Source organism: Cyanistes caeruleus, chromosome 8 (assembly GCF_971803275.1).
Source record: "Cyanistes caeruleus chromosome 8, bCyaCae1.hap1.1, whole genome shotgun sequence".
Lineage (NCBI taxonomy): Eukaryota > Metazoa > Chordata > Aves > Passeriformes > Paridae > Cyanistes > Cyanistes caeruleus.
The window spans coordinates 25677955-25697403 of NC_141708.1; positions in this window are offsets into that span (position 1 = coordinate 25677955).

The window sequence follows — 19449 nt, forward strand, 5'->3', positions numbered from 1 at the left end:
CCAGACCCAACACTGTGAAGCCAACTGGTAGGCTTATTTTCCTCTCTGGTTATAACAGAAAACAATGTACATTTGGCTTCAAAAGTATTTGTCTTTGTCCTTCAGTCTTTATTTCTGCTTCAGGATACTTGAGATTTTAGTTCTAGTTTCTAGATATTTAATATGATAGATAAATATCTTGCTAGAGTAACTGGAAAAGGACACTAGTGGCTCTTAAAAGTAGAAATAGCAACAAAACCAGGTAATCTGTATACATATAGCCCTGGAATGAACAGAGCTTTGAGTGCCTTTTTAATATTTAACAAGCCATTTTGATGTATCTTATTAGGCTGACCTAGAACAGCTTATTCATACAGATACATCATTAATAATTAATTCATCCTGGGAAGAAATGAAAAAAAACCAACAAAAAAACCCCACCTAAATGCATAAAGAGTTTGGTTCTGCTGATAGTCTTACAAGACAAGGTCTTACTTTTTATATGACCATTGTGTTTTCCTGACAGAAATTCCATTAACTTTAATAGATATTCTTGAGGTGTAAAGTATTGGTGCTTGTAAGTAAACCTGACCTAGGTTTAAAACTCATTATCATGCCTGTACCTTCATATGAGTGCCTAAGGGCCCTCAGTTTATAATTAATTGTGAGTATGCTCACCAAATTTATTATTTGTTATGTTTCTCTTTATTTCTTACATTGCAGAAGTGCATGAAACCTTTATCTAAACCTGTGTATTAGGTACAGGAGGAAACAATGTCCACTTAAAGGAATTTGCAATCTGTGTAAAGTAAAAGAGGTAAAAAGATGCAGCACTGCAATGAATTCACTTCTTGCCAATATACAGCAGATCAGTACTAGAGCTGGAAGAGCAGCTTCATGTTTTCACACCTCCTTTATATTAGGCCAGGCAGCATTGAGAGATGTGACCTTGCTGGAAGACTTCTTTGGATGTTTTGGGGCTTTTTTCCATGTAAGAATAAGACTGTATCTAGTATATTCTGTGATGAAAAAAGTAAGCAATCTTTAATCTTTCACTCATCCAAAAGCATCCAAACAAATCGTGGTTACTTGAAGGAATCACATATTGGATAAGATTTTCAAATGGCATCTTTTTTATTCAATATGTGTACATTTTATGCTTGCTCTTTCTGAGGTCAGTTTCTCTTAATTAGCACGTTCTCAATTCTTCCAGCTGGTGAAAGTTCCTAAAGCAGACAGAAAGTTCAACACCAGTTAAGAGAAAAAAAAATAAAATGGAACAAGTACAGATGGACAAACACTAGTTATTTACCAAGGTAAGTCACAAATTGCTTCACTGAAAGCATTCCTGAAATTCACCCTATAAAGAGTGGAAGCATTTAGCCCTTGGTGTTTGAGTGGGCTCTGAATATTTGTAAGAATGGCTAGAGATCTCCTGGTAAATATGAAGAGGGAAAGTTTTGCAGCATATCACTAAAGACAAATATAGAGAAATCAGGACTTACATTCTGGAGGCTGTTTGCACTTTTTTTTCAGATTTTTTTGTGTACTCATAGACTCATGTTTCATGTATATTTTATAATGAATCTATTTTACATATTATATCTGAACATCTATAAAAAGATAAATAGCTTTTTTGTATATAATTTTAACAAAACTACATCAAGCTTGTACAAAAAAAAAAGTGTTCAAGGGTGCTTTATTTCTTCTGTGGTTTCTGGTGATGAACATAAATTGGTCATGATCTGTTTTGTGCATGTTCAGATGCTACTGAAAATATAATAGAGCTTAACTACAATTTCTTTTTTCCTCTCTCAGGAAGCTTTTCAGTAATGCCACCATAATCTTTTTATAGGATTCTCATGTGCCCAGTAAACACTAATCAGGGGTCACATCTCTTCTGTTTTCTGACTCCTTAGGTTTCTGTCATCTGACTTCAGATTGTCTTCTAGTCTTTTGTTATTTAACAAAAAAAAAAATCAGAATTACTGTGAGGCATGTCTGTACTTGAGCCTAATCACTTCTGGAGTGATTGTTGATCTAAGTGTTGTTTGTAACACCAGCTGTACAGCTGCCAATCCTGCTGTGGAAATGAGATACTTCATCCCCAGGGGTGGCCCTGGAATTACCAAGTAAACACACGGAAGAACTTGCAGCAGAGACAGAAACATGAGTTATAGGTTGTCTCTGGTCATCTCAGTTTACCTAGTCCTCTAAGCAAACATAATCCACATCTTAGGATACTCATAGCATGAAATAATATTATATAACTGCATAAATTCTAATCCATAAACCTCGGATGGATTAAAACCAAGAATTGTTTAGAATCTGCTCAAATATTAGAGCAGCACAGTTGCATTTCCCTGTATCTGGAAAAGAAAATTGCACAGATGACTGAATACAACATCTTAAATGTTTAATGCTGGAGAATGGCAAGGACTTGGATCATAGATCAGATTTATTTTGGACTATTAATTCCTTAGTCCTCGCTTATCATATCTACCACTGTCATCTTTCTTCAGGAAATAGAAATGTTTACTTAGTTTTCCATCAAAAATTAAAGCTGCACTTTTTCTGATATGAAAAGTCATCATTCTTTGTTTCTGAAATTTCTCAGTGTTCTGTTTCTTGAATTAATCACTAAAACACTCTCTCAACTTCAGCAAATAATCTCTTCTCTTTAGTGAGAAGAAGAAAAGGAAGGACCATCACCACAAAAACCTTCTCAGATAGCAAACGCAACTGAACAGGATATCAGCTTCCACTGTACATGTGCAGGACTTTCTGAAGGCAGAAAGCTATTTTCTCTCCTACTTAGAAGTGAAAACAATAGGTGCAGCTATTACCCAAAAAGGAGGAACTGTGGCAGTGTAGAACCTAAAACTCAGTACTTTTTATAATTTTCAGGTTATATTCTCTGGACTGCTGGACCTCACTGATGATTGCTACACTAAGTGTGCTGATGTGTGGGAAGGAGTTTGTTACTGCCCATTTAGCCAGGCTGTCCCTGTGTCTGTTTCTTAGTAATCCTTAATAACAAACACCTTTGAAAAGTTGATGGCTTGTATTTATACTTTCCTATATTTCTTCACAGTATTGGACTAAATTCTTTAATTTAGGACTATGCTCTGGCCTAAATATCAGGTTGATGATGGTGGTGCTCAACTTGTCATTCTTTTCCCCTTTTTCTGGACTAGGATATGTACCAGATAATCTCTGCAAGACAGCAAAATGAATCAATGCACTTCTCTGTGAGAATTTCTCAGCAGTCTGGCGGCAGAGCAGATCTAATAGTTCATTAAATGCAATCCCCAAAGGACTGGGGACATGGGCAGAGTTGTTGGAGAGCTGTGATTGCCCAGAGAAATGGAAACGACATCTGAAAGGTTTCTCAGCTTTCTTTCTTTTTCTTTTGCTTTACTTCCCTTTCAGAAAGGACTATTTTGCAGCTGAAACTTTTATTGGCTTACAAAGTTTACTTTACTAGCCACCAGACATATCAACTGGAATAGCAAATACCCTTGTCTTTGTACTTTAATTATGTTGGAGAACATCATTTAAAATCTTTTTGGACCAGGCATTTGTAGAAACAAGATCTTTCAGTATTTCTGAAGCCTGACTAGCATGTGCTAAGTGACAATCACTCAGGAGTAATTACTTACTTTTAACAACTCTATTTATAGATGGTTAAATGGAAATGTTATATGTCCTGGAGTTGCCACATCTAGTCATTATCAGCTAATTATTTTCAGTACTATGACAACAGGCAGAAGAGATGCATTTTTCAAAAGCTAGCAAGGCACAAGTGTATATTAATGTGACAACTGGTCTTTCACACAACTTTCTAAATGTTACTGCATTATTTTCAGTGTGAATACTGCAGGAAAATTAGACTAATGTAATGATTGGAATGTGCATGATTTCGTTATTAAATTTTTATCAAAAGTTAACTTGTGCTTCTACATCTGGAATAGAAGAGGATTTGCGTCATGTGACAATGTCTTACAGAGAGCAGGGTTCACAGCTGATGTAGAGCACATCTACCAAGTGAAAAACTTGCTGTGTCTCAATCTGCCCAACCAGAAAATAAAAATATGCTACTTAATAGAGTGTCTTTTAGATTACTGATGTGCTGGCTTTGGTGTTTTGTGGTTCCATATTGATCCTTTGATTGGTTAGACCTAAGGAAAGGTGGAATGGCACATAATGGTCTCAGGTATGTGCAATGATTGTCTCTAGTTGATATAACAAAAGTCTGTATTCTGCCAAAATTTCTGTAAGTATTAAGTTTGTTGTCAGAAAAGATACTTACTTTGAAATGTCACTAATAGCGATGTAAAAGGAAAGGACTCATAATTTGTGAAATCAAAGTCTCTTGAAGATTTCTGGATGTGTGAGATTGATCTATGGTGAAGTAAGGAAACCACAAAGAAAGAAACATAAGTTTTGAGTCAGCTAAAGGATCTTCTGTAAGTACCTGGCAGATAAACAGAGCTGGAATGTTGATTAGTCTCACAATCAACCAGCATGAAACTATGCAGGAAAGGAGATAGAAGGTGCATGGCAATTTAAATCTTAGGTGAGGGGGAAAAATACTTTTTTTCTGCTGTGAAAATCAAGGCAGAAATTAAACTTTAGTCTCTGCATCTTATAGTGGTGTCATATGTTCAGTCTATTTGCACTGCAATGTGTGCCTGCTGTCCCAGAGTAAAGCTGCAGCTGTATTACAGGAGAATTCACATGGCATGTAAAGACAGAGCAGAGCTGAGGCTCAGAATTGACAGGTGCCTCCTAGAGAAAAACTCTTCCTAGAGAGACAGTCATCTTGATGGTGTGACGTGGTGTTTCTGATCTTCCTGCCTGTTCTTCAAATAACTAGTGGGCCTTCAATAAGGAATGTGCCCACTGGTACGTTTTTGCCAATATGAGGTGAAATGCTTTTGTTGCACTTCAAAATATTGTATTTGAAAGAACTTGTGTTACTCTAGTAGTATGAAAAAAGAAAAAAACAACTGAAAATTATTAGACTGGTATTAAGAAAGTATTCTTAAAATTGGGTTTAATTGTCTTAGGCTACAAGCAAAAAAATATTGTGAATTTTTCATGCAACTATATATACATATTTTAGGCTCTTATTAGAATATTAGAATTTATCCCAGTTATACTACCGAGACCAAATCATAACATCAGTTTGAGAGATTAAGGATGAACAAATTGTTCTGCTTCTGCAGGTAGGACTTTGTGTTAATTGTTTTCCTTTTGAGTTTCTATCTCCCCACTTCTGACTGGGGAGATAAATACATGTGACATTAAAATGGGATAGAATTCCTAACAGAAAGCCAAGGCTCAAAGCAGAAACCTTGGTTAAAATAAGGAGGATGATTGGGTTAGTATATAACAAGGAACAGAGGAGCTGTAAGACTGTTATTGCAAAACTAATTTTAAGAAAAGATAATGGAAAGAGAAACAAGGGAAAATAGAAATAAAAGGAATATCCATGTAGCTGAGAGATCCCCTGAATATTCTTGCTAATCAGGCTATATTCAAAATTTAACAAACCAAGTTTTTGAGCAAACATTTAATCAAATTCTTGGCAAAAGTGACACAAGTTTTTGCCAAGTGTCATTTTTTGACTGGTTCTTATTTTTAGTATTGCTTTTGGAACTTTACTTCCTGCCATTCTGTCTCACTATGAGAAGTTATAGTTCCATTAGTGGGCTGTTAGCTGCCTTTCAGAATGCACACACTGCTCCTTGTTCCCAGAGTAAACAAAGTGAAGTTTATCCCAGTTGAAGTGGATATGCAGCAAAGGTCTTATAAAACAAACTAACATCTGTACTGGCAAAATAACAGATGGCTCTTATCTGCTTTCTTCATGTTTGTAGAGAGGATCTGGTGGGAGAGACCGTTCCTGTTGGCAGTCTTTGATCTTAATACCTCGTGTAAACCAGTACAACAGGGAACATCTGCCCACAGTGACTCTGGCAAGTGGATGTGTGTGAAACCTGCTTAACATCAAAACTCTCTGGGCAAAAACAATGCAGAGAGAGCGATATCCCCCAGTCTAATTTGTATTTTGCTGCTCTTTTTGGTCTTCAGCACTGAAGGTGTGCTTATTTGTATTTGAGAAATGTTTTCCTTATCCACCTGTGCACAGGAGATTCTAGATATCTTGCAAGAATTTGTGTATACATTAATTATTAAGGTACCAAATTCTAAGTGGTGCTATCTTTACAGGAAAGGTGAGGCTGTGAAGCTGTGCAGAGTATCATGCACATTAAGGTGAACACTATTCATAGTATTGTGTACCTTGTTATTTCTATTCAATTTTTTTTGTTTTCTATTTCTACTCTGACAGCTGTCTTGATCATTCTCTCTCAGAAAACAGTCTCCCATCTGTGCCATTGCTGACAAATCCAGTTTAAAACTGGGACAGAACTGCCCCTCAGAATACTACATGAGTCTCCTTGTCATAAAGGTACATAACCAGTGGAAACTAACTAAGAATCTCTATGAAGTCATTAAATTATTATGAAACCTGCTTGTATCTGATATGAAAATCTGCCTCTTAACTAAAAAGACATTTTGGCTTTTACATGGTTTATTCTGAATTGTGCTTTGGGCACTTAAGGATACTTTGGTGTGCACATTGTATATCTATTTTCTTGATTGCCAATAAGCTAGGAAAGACTATATCTAATTGTAGTTTAGTGCAATTCTAGAAATACTTAAATACTTAGTCTTTGGGTCATTACAGTTCTTTTGTCTCACATTTCTTTTCATCATTCTGCTAAAAACTGTTTAGAAAAATTAAAATAATTCATATGTGTGGGAGATGTCGGAAAAGTAAAATGAGTATGTAGAAATTCAGAGAGTTCTAAAAGATGATAGTCTTCTCATGACTCTTCTGAGCTGGGGGAGGTTAAATGCAGTTTGTGGAGATAGTAAATAATAATGGCCACATCAGAATGCATTGAAGTGAGGAGCAGAGGACATTATATTAAACATGCAGATGTGCTCAGTCTGCTCATGCACTAGAATCTTCTATGAAGAAGAAAGCGTAATTTGTCTTAGCTTTGCAATTACTCATTGCACAATATTTGTATCTAAACAAATCCACATCTTGGTGGGGGCTTTAACTTGTCACAATAATCTTTGTCTTTTCTTTAATCAAGATTTTAATAGTATTTCTAAAATGGATTTAAAAAGATGATTTTTCAAACCATTCCATTTTGGAAACCTTTCCCAAGATAATTAAATCTTTCGCTACAGAATAATTCCTCTAACTCTGCGACTATATAAATATTTCAATCACTTTAGGCTCCAGTGCAACTGGAAATTATTTATTGTACTGTAGCAGAATATTTACAGAGCAAGAATTCAACATGTAAGCAATGTTATATTTTAGAACTCCCAGATATGCAGCCAGTCATTAATGTTGTACTTTATCTTAAGTATACTGAGATTTTTTTCTCTGCTTCAGGGTATTTGAAGGTTCCAAACAGAGCAATGTCTGTGGCTCTCAGGGCTGCTCAAAGGCACTGAGGTATTTTCCCACTTGGGAATATATAAATATGCACTTGTTAGTGCTGAGTTAGAAAACTAATCTTTAGTTCAAGTTTTCGTGCTGTGTCTTTGAGATATCACATAGCAAAGGTCTCACTGGAATAAAGAAAAGAGGAGATCTCTATGGGAGACTAATGGCTTCTGTAACCTTGATCTGCTTTCTGCTTACCATAAGGCAAGTCCCAGTTTGTCCCTGCACATTTAATTTAATTTCAAATTCATGGAGAGCTGTATTTTTAGTTTCATTTCCCCATGTTCCTCTCACTTCTTTATTCACTGTATTTTGTTTTAATGTATTTCTCGATGAAGGGAAATTGAATTTATCTTACTAGAATTTAAGTCTGTCTGTATCTACAGAATTTATGTGCACCACAGAAACTTGAATCAAAGGGAAGAAGCTAATCAGGCTTGATTGAACACACTCATATATTTTGAAGATTGGATAGCTGGGGCATCAAGCAGAGAGACACATGCATGTTTGGTGAACTGACCTTCATGAAATGATACCAAAAGTATTTGTCATGGACTGGCTACTAATTCTGGGTTATATGATGGACTTTTATAACTTGCTTTCCAAAAAATGTGTATAAAGAGCTGAAACTCCAGAAATATTTGGAAACTAATGACCCATAAGAGGTAAAACTTAATTAGAAAGAAGTTTCTAAAGCTCCAAATTTTCTCATTTTCTTCAGGAGTAAACCAGTTTAATATTAATCAACTTACTACCATGTCTCTCATCCCTATATGGTGTTATTGCAAAAATAGTCTGCCCTACTATCTAGAAGCTACAGGAAAAACATGCTTGCAAAAAAGATGAATGCATCTTTAGGGGCAGTAGAGAAATTGATAAAAATATTTGAAATAGCTACTGCTGTGAATTCTTAGAGAAGCTATTTTAAATGTTGAAAGATCAATGGTGGGATAAATTCCCCAGAAGAAGCTAGAAAGATCCATACATGAGTGATATTTGCTGGTGGGGTTTGAGTTTAAGGATTACATCAACCTAAGGGAGCTCAGTGGTAAAACTAGAGAGGTCCATGTAATGCTTGTATGCAGAAATTCCAGGGACACCTGTCTTTGTTTTCCTTGGAGATTACTGTGGGTGATCTGAGGTTGCCATGGCTCACAAACAAATGCCAGGGAGAGACTGCACACAGAAACCAGAGGCCATCAAATACATGTACACATGCTTTTTGTTCTGTCCACCCCTGTATGTCCTTGCACGGGCAGGGATAGAGGCTGTCACACACCTGGAAACACGTTCTGCAAAACCATGCTGCTATCTTAGTTAGATACTGTTCTTTGTCTGTCTTTGATCCAGTATTCCTCCAGCTCTGCCAGGCTGCTGAAAAATCTCCTCTGATCTGTCATAAGAACTTGTGTTTTCAAACAGTTTGTAGGTTTCAGTCTCTGTTCCCAGAGCTAATTTTCCAAGCAATAAGAATAAAATGGGAAATATTTTCTATAATATTCAATTCAGAACAGAACCAAAAGGTAAGATAAACTTAAAATCTTTAATATATGAAGGACTATAAAAAATATATATCTTGTGAAGGTAAACATAAACCTCTAAAAGAATCTTTATTTTTAAATCTCAGGCAGGAGGAATGATGAAGGATATAATATTTGTACATCTGTGTGTCTCACAGATAGATGGTAAGACCATGACATTTGTTCTTGGTTTTACTGGAGTCTTGCTGCATGACCTTGTGAAAGCTGCTTCACGATTCTGTCTCAGCATCCCCATCTGTCCAATGATGCTTATAAAACACTTTGAGATGTTGTGGTGAATAATGTCACAGAAATTAATAATTCTCAATTCAGAGAAAGTAAGAAGTGTATCAACTTTGGGAGTAAATGCCAAGCTGAAATAGTGTAATTGTATGTGACAACAGTCCCACACACTAGTACAGATAATGTGTTCATGTACACACATATAGACAGACGTATGAGAGCTGAGGTCTATTTTATAATTTCCACTCCACTTCAACTGCACATTTTCATATGACTTGAAACTTTCTGGTATTAAGCCTGTGCTCACAGAAAAGTTTGTTTGCTAAAATATTTAAATTTCTGTTCACATTTTCCAGCATCCTGATAATGTACTTTTCCCTTCTGTGTCCTTTTAGTTAAAAAAAAAAAAAAACAAACAACAAAACAAGAATTAAATACTACTCTGCTTTGGCTGCAGCCCAGGACACAATTGGCTTTGTGGGCTGCAAGCACACACTGCCAGGTCATGTTGAACTTTTTGTCAGCCAACACCTTTGAGACATTCTCCCAAGGGCTGCTTTCTATCCCTTCTCTCCTCTGCAATCCAGCCCAGCCTCTCTTTGTGCTTGGGATTGCCCTGACCCAGGTGCAGGACCTTGTCTTGCCTTGTTGAACTTCACGAGGTTTGTGTGGGCCCACCTCTCAAGCCTGTCAAGGTCCCTGTGGATGGCATCCCTTCTCTCCAGTGTGTCAGCTGCACCACACAGCTTGGTGTCCTTGAAAAACTTGCTAAAATATCTTAAATCAATTGCTACACCCTGTATGTTTTTGTTCTTTGTATTTGGTTATAGTAACAACTGCATGTGTTGGTAATGACGTAAATGTTCCATTCTTAAACAACTAAATTCTAGTTCTAAGAAACACATTAAAACTTTAAAATAATGTAGCATGAGTTTGCATTTCCCTTGAGAGGATTTTATGTAACATTGTTAGTAATTCCCTGCTGAAATAATTGCTGCCAACACTTTGCTTCTGGACTTGTGGATTCTGTTAGCTTTTGACAAAAAAAATTTTTTACTAACTGAAAGTTGCTGATATGAAAATGACTATTAACATCTTCGTGAATTGCCTTCTTTTTCTTAATTAAAGGTTTTTTAAGTAACCTCTTTTTGGGCCTGGAGTATAGGATGATAACTGGCTATACTTTGTTGAGATAATTCCCTTCATTACAGAAATAGTAACAAGAGAAGGTTTTTTATAAATATCAATAGATTAGAGCCATGCACACTGTCAGATAAAAGGTAGTCTTCATATATTCAACTTGGTTCAATTAAATATTCTTCTTTAAAAATAAGTCCAATTCATATCTTATGGTGTTTCATTTCTACTAATTTGCTGCAGACATAGTAGCTCAAACAGCTTTACTGGTTAATAGCTTTTTGAAGTAATTTCAATGTTAATTTTTCTTCCTTGTGAGAGAAAAATAATTGCTGTATACATGAGCATAAAATTATTTAGAGCAGGTAAAAGCACATGAAAAAGAAATAATTAATAATTGTGAACCTGTAGTGTTTCTCGGTGTTCAAATGTCCAAGCCAACAGCTTAAAAAAAGTGCTACTGAGATTTTTCATTCAGTCACATGAAGGATGCTCCCTTCTCTCTGAGTTGGGGTGATGGGCAGTCTGCACAATGGGAATGGTGTGATGGGCAGGATGATGGGAATGGTGTGATGGGCAGCACGATGGGAATGGTGTGATGGGCAGCACGATGGGAATGGTGTGATGGGCAGCACGATGGGAATGGTGTGATGGGCAGCACAATGGGAATGGTGTGATAGGCAGCAGAATGATGGGAATGGTGTGATGGGCAGCACGATGGGAATGGTGTGAGGGGCAGCATGATGGGAATGGTGTGATGGGCAGCACGATGGGAATGGTGTGAGGGGCAGGATGATGGGAATGGTGTGATGGGCAGCACGATGGGAATGGTGTGATGGGCAGGATTATGGGAATGGTGTGATGGGCAGCACAATGGGAATGGTGTGATGGGCAGGATGATGGGAATGGTGTGATGGGCAGCACAATGGGAATGGTGTGATGGGCAGCACGATGGGAATGGTGTGATGGGCAGCACAATGGGAATGGTGTGATGGGCAGGATGATGGGAATGGTGTGATGGGCAGCACAATGGGAATGGTGTGATGGGCAGGATGATGGGAATGGTGTGATGGGCAGCACAATGGGAATGGTGTGATGGGCAGCACGATGGGAATGGTGTGATGGGCAGCACAATGGGAATGGTGTGATGGGCAGCACAATGGGAATGGTGTGATAGGCAGCAGAATGATGGGAATGGTGTGATGGGCAGCACGATGGGAATGGTGTGATGGGCAGGATGATGGGAATGGTGTGATGGGCAGCACGATGGGAATGGTGCGATGGGCAGGATGATGGGAATGGTGTGATGGGTAGGATGATGGGAATGGTGTGATGGGCAGGAGGATGGGAATGGTGTAATGGGCAGCACAATTGGAATGGTGTGATGGGCAGCATGATGGGAATGGTGTGATGGGTAGGATGATGGGAATGGTGTGATGGGCAGCAGAATGATGGGAATGGTGTGATGGGCAGGATGATGGGAATGGTGTGATGGGCAGGATGATGGGAATGGTGTGATGGGCAGGATGATGGGAATGGTGTGATGGGTAGGATGATGGGAATGGTGTGATGGGCAGCACGATGGGAATGGTGTAATGGGCAGCACGATGGGAATGGTGTGATGGGCAGCACGATGGGAATGGTGTGATGGGCAGCACGATGGGAATGGTGTGATGGGCAGCACAATGGGAATGGTGTGATGGGCAGCACGATGGGAATGGTGTGATGGGCAGCACAATGGGAATGGTGTGATGGGCAGGATGATGGGAATGGTGTGATGGGCAGGATGATGGGAATGGTGTGATGGGCAGGATGATGGGAATGGTGTGATGGGCAGGATGATGGGAATGGTGTGATGGGCAGAATGATGGGAATGGTGTGATGGGCAGGATGATGGGAATGGTGTGATGGGTAGGATGATGGGAATGGTGCGATGGGCAGGATGATGGGAATGGTGTGATGGGCAGCACAATGGGAATGGTGTGATGGGCAGCAGAATGATGGGAATGGTGTGATGGGCAGCACGATGGGAATGGTGTGATGGGCAGCACAATGGGAATGGTGTGATGGGCAGCACGATGGGAATGGTGCGATGGGCAGGATGATGGGAATGGTGTGATGGGCAGCACAATGGGAATGGTGTGATGGGCAGAATGATGGGAATGGTGTGATGGGCAGCAGAATGATGGGAATGGTGTGATGGGCAGCACGATGGGAATGGTGTGATGGGCAGCACGATGGGAATGGTGTGATGGGCAGGATGATGGGAATGGTGCGATGGGCAGGATGATGGGAATGGTGTGATGGGCAGGATGATGGGAATGGTGTGATGGGCAGCACGATGGGAATGGTGTGATGGGCAGGATTATGGGAATGGTGTGATGGGCAGCACAATGGGAATGGTGTGATGGGCAGCACGATGGGAATGGTGTGATGGGCAGCACGATGGGAATGGTGCGATGGGCAGCACGATGGGAATGGTGTGATGGGCAGCACAATGGGAATGGTGTGATGGGCAGGATGATGGGAATGGTGTGATGGGCAGCACAATGGGAATGGTGTGATGGGCAGCATGGAGCTCAGCAGGGACATGGGCACAGTCCTGGACCGGGAAGGAGGAGCCAGCAGGGCAGGCTGGGCACCAGCTGGGGATCAGCCCTGGGGAAAAGGCCATGGGGTTCCTGCAGGGCAGCAAGTGGGATGTGGGCAGGGAAAGTGCCCTGGCAGCAGGCTGGGCTGTGGGAACAGGAGCACAGCCAGTAGAGCAAGGAGAGGGAATAATCTGCTCGACCTAGCATACTTCAGAAGACATCTCCATGGACAGAAATCTGGAAAGCTGCTCTTTGTCACCCTGAGAATCAGGCTTTTTGATACTCTTTTCATAATTTCTAGCCACTTTCCCAGGAAAGTAACTATAAACATAGGTGTTTATACATTCCATTAAAGATATGCCTTTTGATGGAAGTCTCTCATGGCCAGTGTGGTTGGGAAGGCGGTGAGCTGACTGTCCAATCCCTGCTCGTTGTCAAAAATCTATAAATACTGAAAGGACAGAATAAACCTTCTTCTTCTTTCAGCACACTTCGAGCTGTGTCTGTGTGAATCATTTTGTGTCCAGCAGTGACAGCTCTTCTCATTGTCAGAAGGAGTAGGGCTCATCTGGTGGTAAGGAGGAATAAGGAAGTTTAAAAATATGGAAACGTTAAGCTTTGTGCTTTAAATGGTCAAAGCATACACAAGTGTTTCTATTTCCCTAAAGAGCCATACTTATATTGTTTTTCCTCCACAACCAAAAAGTGAAGGAAAACCTCATTTGAATCCTCAAATCATTTCTTCAGATTCTTTCACAAACTTCTATAGCTTTTGCTACATCTTAATTGGATACATGAATGCCTTATAAAGTGCAAATAAATGCTTTTTTGCTCAGTCAAAAGTTCAAGAAGCAGAGTAAGTACCCTCTGAAATATCCTATAATTTAAAAAAACCCTTGTGCTTCCTAAATTAGTTTTCACCTTAATTTCTCAATATATTAGTGGAAAATATTAACTTGTAGACTTTCTGATTGCTGCACTGATCAAAAAGGGAGGAGTAATTTTTTAAGTCTCTTTGAAGAATAATGAAAGCAAATGAAAGATGAAGGAATTTGATAACATCAAAAAGAATTATAATTTGATGATGACCTTTCTATTTCCTACTGGTCCATTTCCTGTTCAGGTTTGTGTGTTCTCAAACATACTTTGGATGGATGACTCAAACTATAGCCATGGATCTAGATGCATAATAAGAGCAACCAAGTTAAAAACCAAATTCCTTAGCAAATTTTAAAGTTATTGTTTCCCTTATGAACAAAACAAATTCAAAATTAATGCCATGATGTCTCTAATTGTTAGCCTTCCACTAATGAATTCCAATAATGAATTTCTGGAATTCATTGGATAGCTGTAATACAAAATGCCATGAGTTTCTGTTCTGGATTATAGTATATGCAGTGTATAATTTTTGAAATTTCAAATCTGCCGGTTTACTGCAGATAAATATTTAACTGAATCTTTTAATGAAAAAAAATCATCTTTCTTGAATTACTCATCTCTGGTAGAATGTTTTTGAATTGGCAAAGTCAGGAGACTGTAATGAGCTCTGTCATGGTACCTCTGTAGGTTAAAGATTTTCCTGAGTGCAATGATTGCCAAAGCAAGCCCAGTCCAGTAACCATGGTGCACTCTCAGCTGAGCAGAGGCATTGAACAGGCTGCTCCTTTTGTTTTGGGGGTTTTTGATTGCTCTGCTACTCATACTGACCAGAAATTTAATGGTCTACAAATGGAGAGTTGCTTAGCAACAATGAGTAAAATACTGTGAGTCCTTTTAATTTTGTTGTATTTGTCATCACAGAACTTCTGTGATGTTTATATATGAAAAATAATATTTGGGTGTTTTTAATATCTGTAAAAGCAAAAGGATCCAGAACAGTTTAGACCAAAGCTATCCATGACACAGGTATATCAAATGACTGTTGAATGCATTGTTTGAATTGTTTCTGGGGTTTTTTTTTTGCTTGTTTTGCTTTGGATTTTTTTTTTTGTTTGTTTTGTTTATGGGATCTTTTTAACGAAATAGTAGGCTATTTACTCTCTTGCTTCTCCCAGTTTTCTTGGAAAATAACAACAAGTAAAACTGCTTTCTTCTCCTGCATTCTGAAATGACCTTGTGGTACTGATATGCTAATGTATTTAAATGAGACATTATGTTTCAAAACCCACTAGCAGAGATTAAAAAATGCCAATATACTAAAAATAGAAATACTTTTGAAATGTGGGGATATAAATTTAACTATGTTAACTAATCTAGCAGTCAGGTTCTGAAAATACATGTTTTGTCAGGACAGTCTGGGAAGGTTGGAGCCACAAATGTTTCTGCAGTAGCTGCACTGGATTTTTGGAAGAGGAATTGGATTAATTCTGCTGTTGAGTAAAAGCTGAGAACCTGGGTCATGTCCCACCATCAGCAGAGCAGTGCTGGAAATGGAGCTCAGTAGAGATGGGCAGAGGCACTGAGATACAGCTTTGCCTCCAAAGGCACCACCACCCCCATTTCTCTGCCCATTGCAGACCCCTTTCCTCTCTTGAAGTGGCACGTGGAGCAACAACCTGCCACAAGAAAGCTCCAGCCTGAGAGCAGCAGAACAGGGTGCAAGAACACCTGGCCAGGTTTGGTGTGCCCCTGAGAGGTTTGAGGCTGTTGCTGGTTTTCCTCAGAGGCTTAGCATGCCACTCAAGACAAGAAGTAGTAAATAGGTCTCAGAATAATTATTTTTAGTCCCAGAACTGAGTATCCTAATAAATACCTGTTTGTTAAATATTATGGTCAGGTCAAATTTCTTTGGGGGCTGAAGGCTGAATAACCCTCACAGCTCAATATAAGTTTATCACCAATAGGTAGCAGGAAGAACATTGTGATCCTGTAACATCTTGTAGCTCTGAAATATTTCCTGATTTAGCCATTGGCAGGAAAGAGCAGAGGAGTTCTGGTTAATGAAAGCAAACCTACTTCTGTCTTCCAATGCTGATCTTAAACACAATTTCAGATCAAGCAGTTGTTGTGTTGGTTATTAGAGGTTAACAAATTGAATCAAACCTGTAGTTTGCTTATTTATTGTCCTGCAGCAGAATGCCACCAATGGCTAAATGCAAGTAGTAGTAGGCCAGCACCAGTTCTTGAAATGAAAATATATTAGCATTTAAATATGGTTTGCCTTTTCAAATTATGTCAGTCTCTAAATCAGCCCTTTCATGAGAGAGTGTAGAGGTCAAAGATTTTTGTTGAAAGGATCTGAATTTTTCTCTGTTTCCTTTATAGGTTACTGCAGATGTTGATGGTTTTGACTGCTTTTTTATAAAAGGTCTTAAACATTTAAATTATATATTTAAGATGAAATATAGCTGTAGGATGGATAAATATACATAGCAATTTAAAAATACAATAATTCAGGGTAGCTTGTTTACATCTCTCAGAATCTAAATTTAACACAGTTTAATAGAATAAATTACCTTTGTTCATCCTTTATTTATTTTGATTTATTATGAATAAGCTATATACAACTACCTATAACCATCATTGAAATTTTGGGACTATGTGCATGGCTTACATAAAAAAATTCTTTGATCTCTTTATAACTAGTGATTAGCCAGTGCTCCAGCTTCCATCAAAACAACATCATACAGCAGAATAGCAGAATAATCTTTAATCTTTCGAGGGAAAATTTACTGCATCAGATATAAGAGTTCATTGCTTTAAAAAAGCTGCGCCTTCCGCTGGTGTCAACATGATTTTTGTTCTTTGTCATCCAAGTTATTGGATCAGTGTTATCAATATATGCCTAGAACTAAAACATTTGGGTATAGTTGAGAAGGGTGATTATTTGGATTTGGGTTTTATCAGATTTTTTTTCTAGTTCTTGTTGGGTAAACACCAGATGAATCAATTCAGAGGCAACTAGAGTATTTGAAATATTATGAGCATGCTTTTTAATTGTCTCTGTGTTTTGACAAGAAAATAAGAAAAGAAAATGTTTATTAAGTTTTCTTGCCCGTTGAAATCTCTATTGCCTGAGCACTTTATTTGTGATAAAAAGCAGTAAAACTTCATGGTGTATGTAATAGGAAGCCATGATTTATACTTAGATGGCATTGTTGTGACTTTTCTGGGCTCTACTTTTAATAACCTAAAAATAAATTTAACTAGTACTCAAAACATTATTGTGCCTAAACCCTCTTCTCATGTCCCCCTTGGAGTTAGAAATGTTCCATATAGTTTTTCTACACAAGAGTTTTAGGCTGGACAGCTTTATGGGAGGATTAATATTTATTAGATATCTTGGAAGACTGATAGCTAAGTTGTACATGCAAGATTTACTAATTATTAATACTTGATTAAATTTTAGGTTTTTCCCTTGCTTGATGCACCTGGAGACACTGGAGAGTCTTTGGTGGCAGTTTAATGATATGCCTTTCTTAAACACCAAACTGAACATTTTGATGTTTTTACCACATCATTTGCTTCTGCTTTAGGTTGGTAATATCCATAAAATAGTGCTCTCCCCAGAGTTTACCCATCTGATTTATTTACAGGCAGAAATTCCATCTCCTCTGACATTTTATGTTTACTATACAAAGTAGGTTAAGCTCTTCTGTTCTCTGATATAAATTCTTGTCTCTTGAACATACACTTCATGCAATATCACAGCTGCACTTTGACTGATGCTGTTGACTTTCCCAGTTTCTTAATGTCTTCTTTTTTCAGACTTGTATTTGACTATCAATTAGCACATGTGAGCTTTTCCTCCCCCATCATCCCCAAATATGAGCTTCCCACTTACTAACAGAAATTAGTACCTTCATATCAATCCCATTTCTGTTTTTTCTCTTCCAAAAGCCAATCAGACTATCTTTGTAAAGTCGTAATCCGCATTGGTTTTTAAAACACCACATTTTATGTCAATAATGGCTGTCATTAATGAATTCCTACCTCATGTTAGTTAATGTCATTTACATTTCAATATGTAAAATATCAATCTTCATATCAGTCCTTCAAGAACTGGTAACCTCCTTGTGGTCTGATTTTTTTTTATCCCTACCACTTATATTTTCATTAAGCAACATTATCCATAGCTCTTTAAAGCTACTCCTCATCTACCATAACTAATATTTGTGTGTAATTCTATAAAAATCATTACTAAAATTCAGATTCATAATGCCTGCCTCATAATCAGCTACCTTTTCAAAGAGACAATATTAAGCTAATATTATGTCTATTTATTACACTTTGTATGGCATTTGTTGCATTTTTCCACATATTGTTCATGGGAATAATGGTTTTCATCTGGAGTGCCTGTATCTGTTTCTTACTGTTCTTAAACAAAGCTATTCCAACAGATTAATTAATAAATGTGGCTTTTCCTTTATGAAATAAATCTTTTATCTCATAAACGTTTCCTGGTGGGTGAGAAGTCAGTGGATTTATGTACATATCTCCTTTGGGGTGGAGGGTGGGGGTTGTTACCATCTGCCTGGAAGAAGCTGAACTCAACCCTACCCAAGTACATAGAATTAAACAAGCTTTAAACTAAGCTCTGCACAGATAATTGTGGCATCAGAAATGAACTTACTAATTTTTTTCTGCCTTCAGGCTGTGAAGAGTTTCACAGCTTTGGTTTCAAACACCTGCATTGTTTAATTCAGGAACAAGTTAGAGATCATTCAGCTCTGTTTACATAATACTTATCCATGTCTCTGATTTGCAGTGTTACCTTGAAGATGATTTATTGGCAGACTGAGAAGCACTGTAATAGTTTTGGAGTTATGGTCTAAGTGTGTGTACACTTGGTATTGGTAGTTGCCACTTTCAAATAAACTTTAGATTGCTGTGCTTTAGCAGAAGTTGCACACAAAATGTGGTGTCTGTCTGTCCTGTCTCCCTCGGGCTCTGCCCTGCTTTGGCAGAAATGTTTGCTGTCACCCAGCGCCGTGCTGGAATAGGAGCTGCTCTGACTTTTAATCATATGTGCAGGCAACAGTTGTCTTCTCCACTCTGTAAACTCAGATCCTTGTCTTCCATCCAAAACAAAGTCTGGGTCTTTTTTTTTAGCTCAGTGTCAGATGTGAATAGCAAAGGAGGAACTTTTTTAGGCCTCATAGCTCGATTCTGTACAGAGAGTGCTGCATATGGCACAAATGCTGGAATTATCATGTGTGTGGGCATGTAACAGGCAAAGGAGCACCAGCAAGTCAGTTCTGCAGGGAGGGAAAAAAGAGAGACAAAGCTGGGAGGAAATGGGGCCAAACAATGTTAGTTCAGTTGTTATTTTATAAACACCTGATTACTTGAACTGATTCTGACCATAAAATCAGTTTCAGTTTCTTCACCTCCATACCCTGGGTAAGCAGATGTAAACCACCTTCATTTCAAGATTTGACTTTAAATCAACTCTTGGCTGTGGAACAGTTTGGTAAGGTTTAGAAGTGAAATTTCTTAGCTG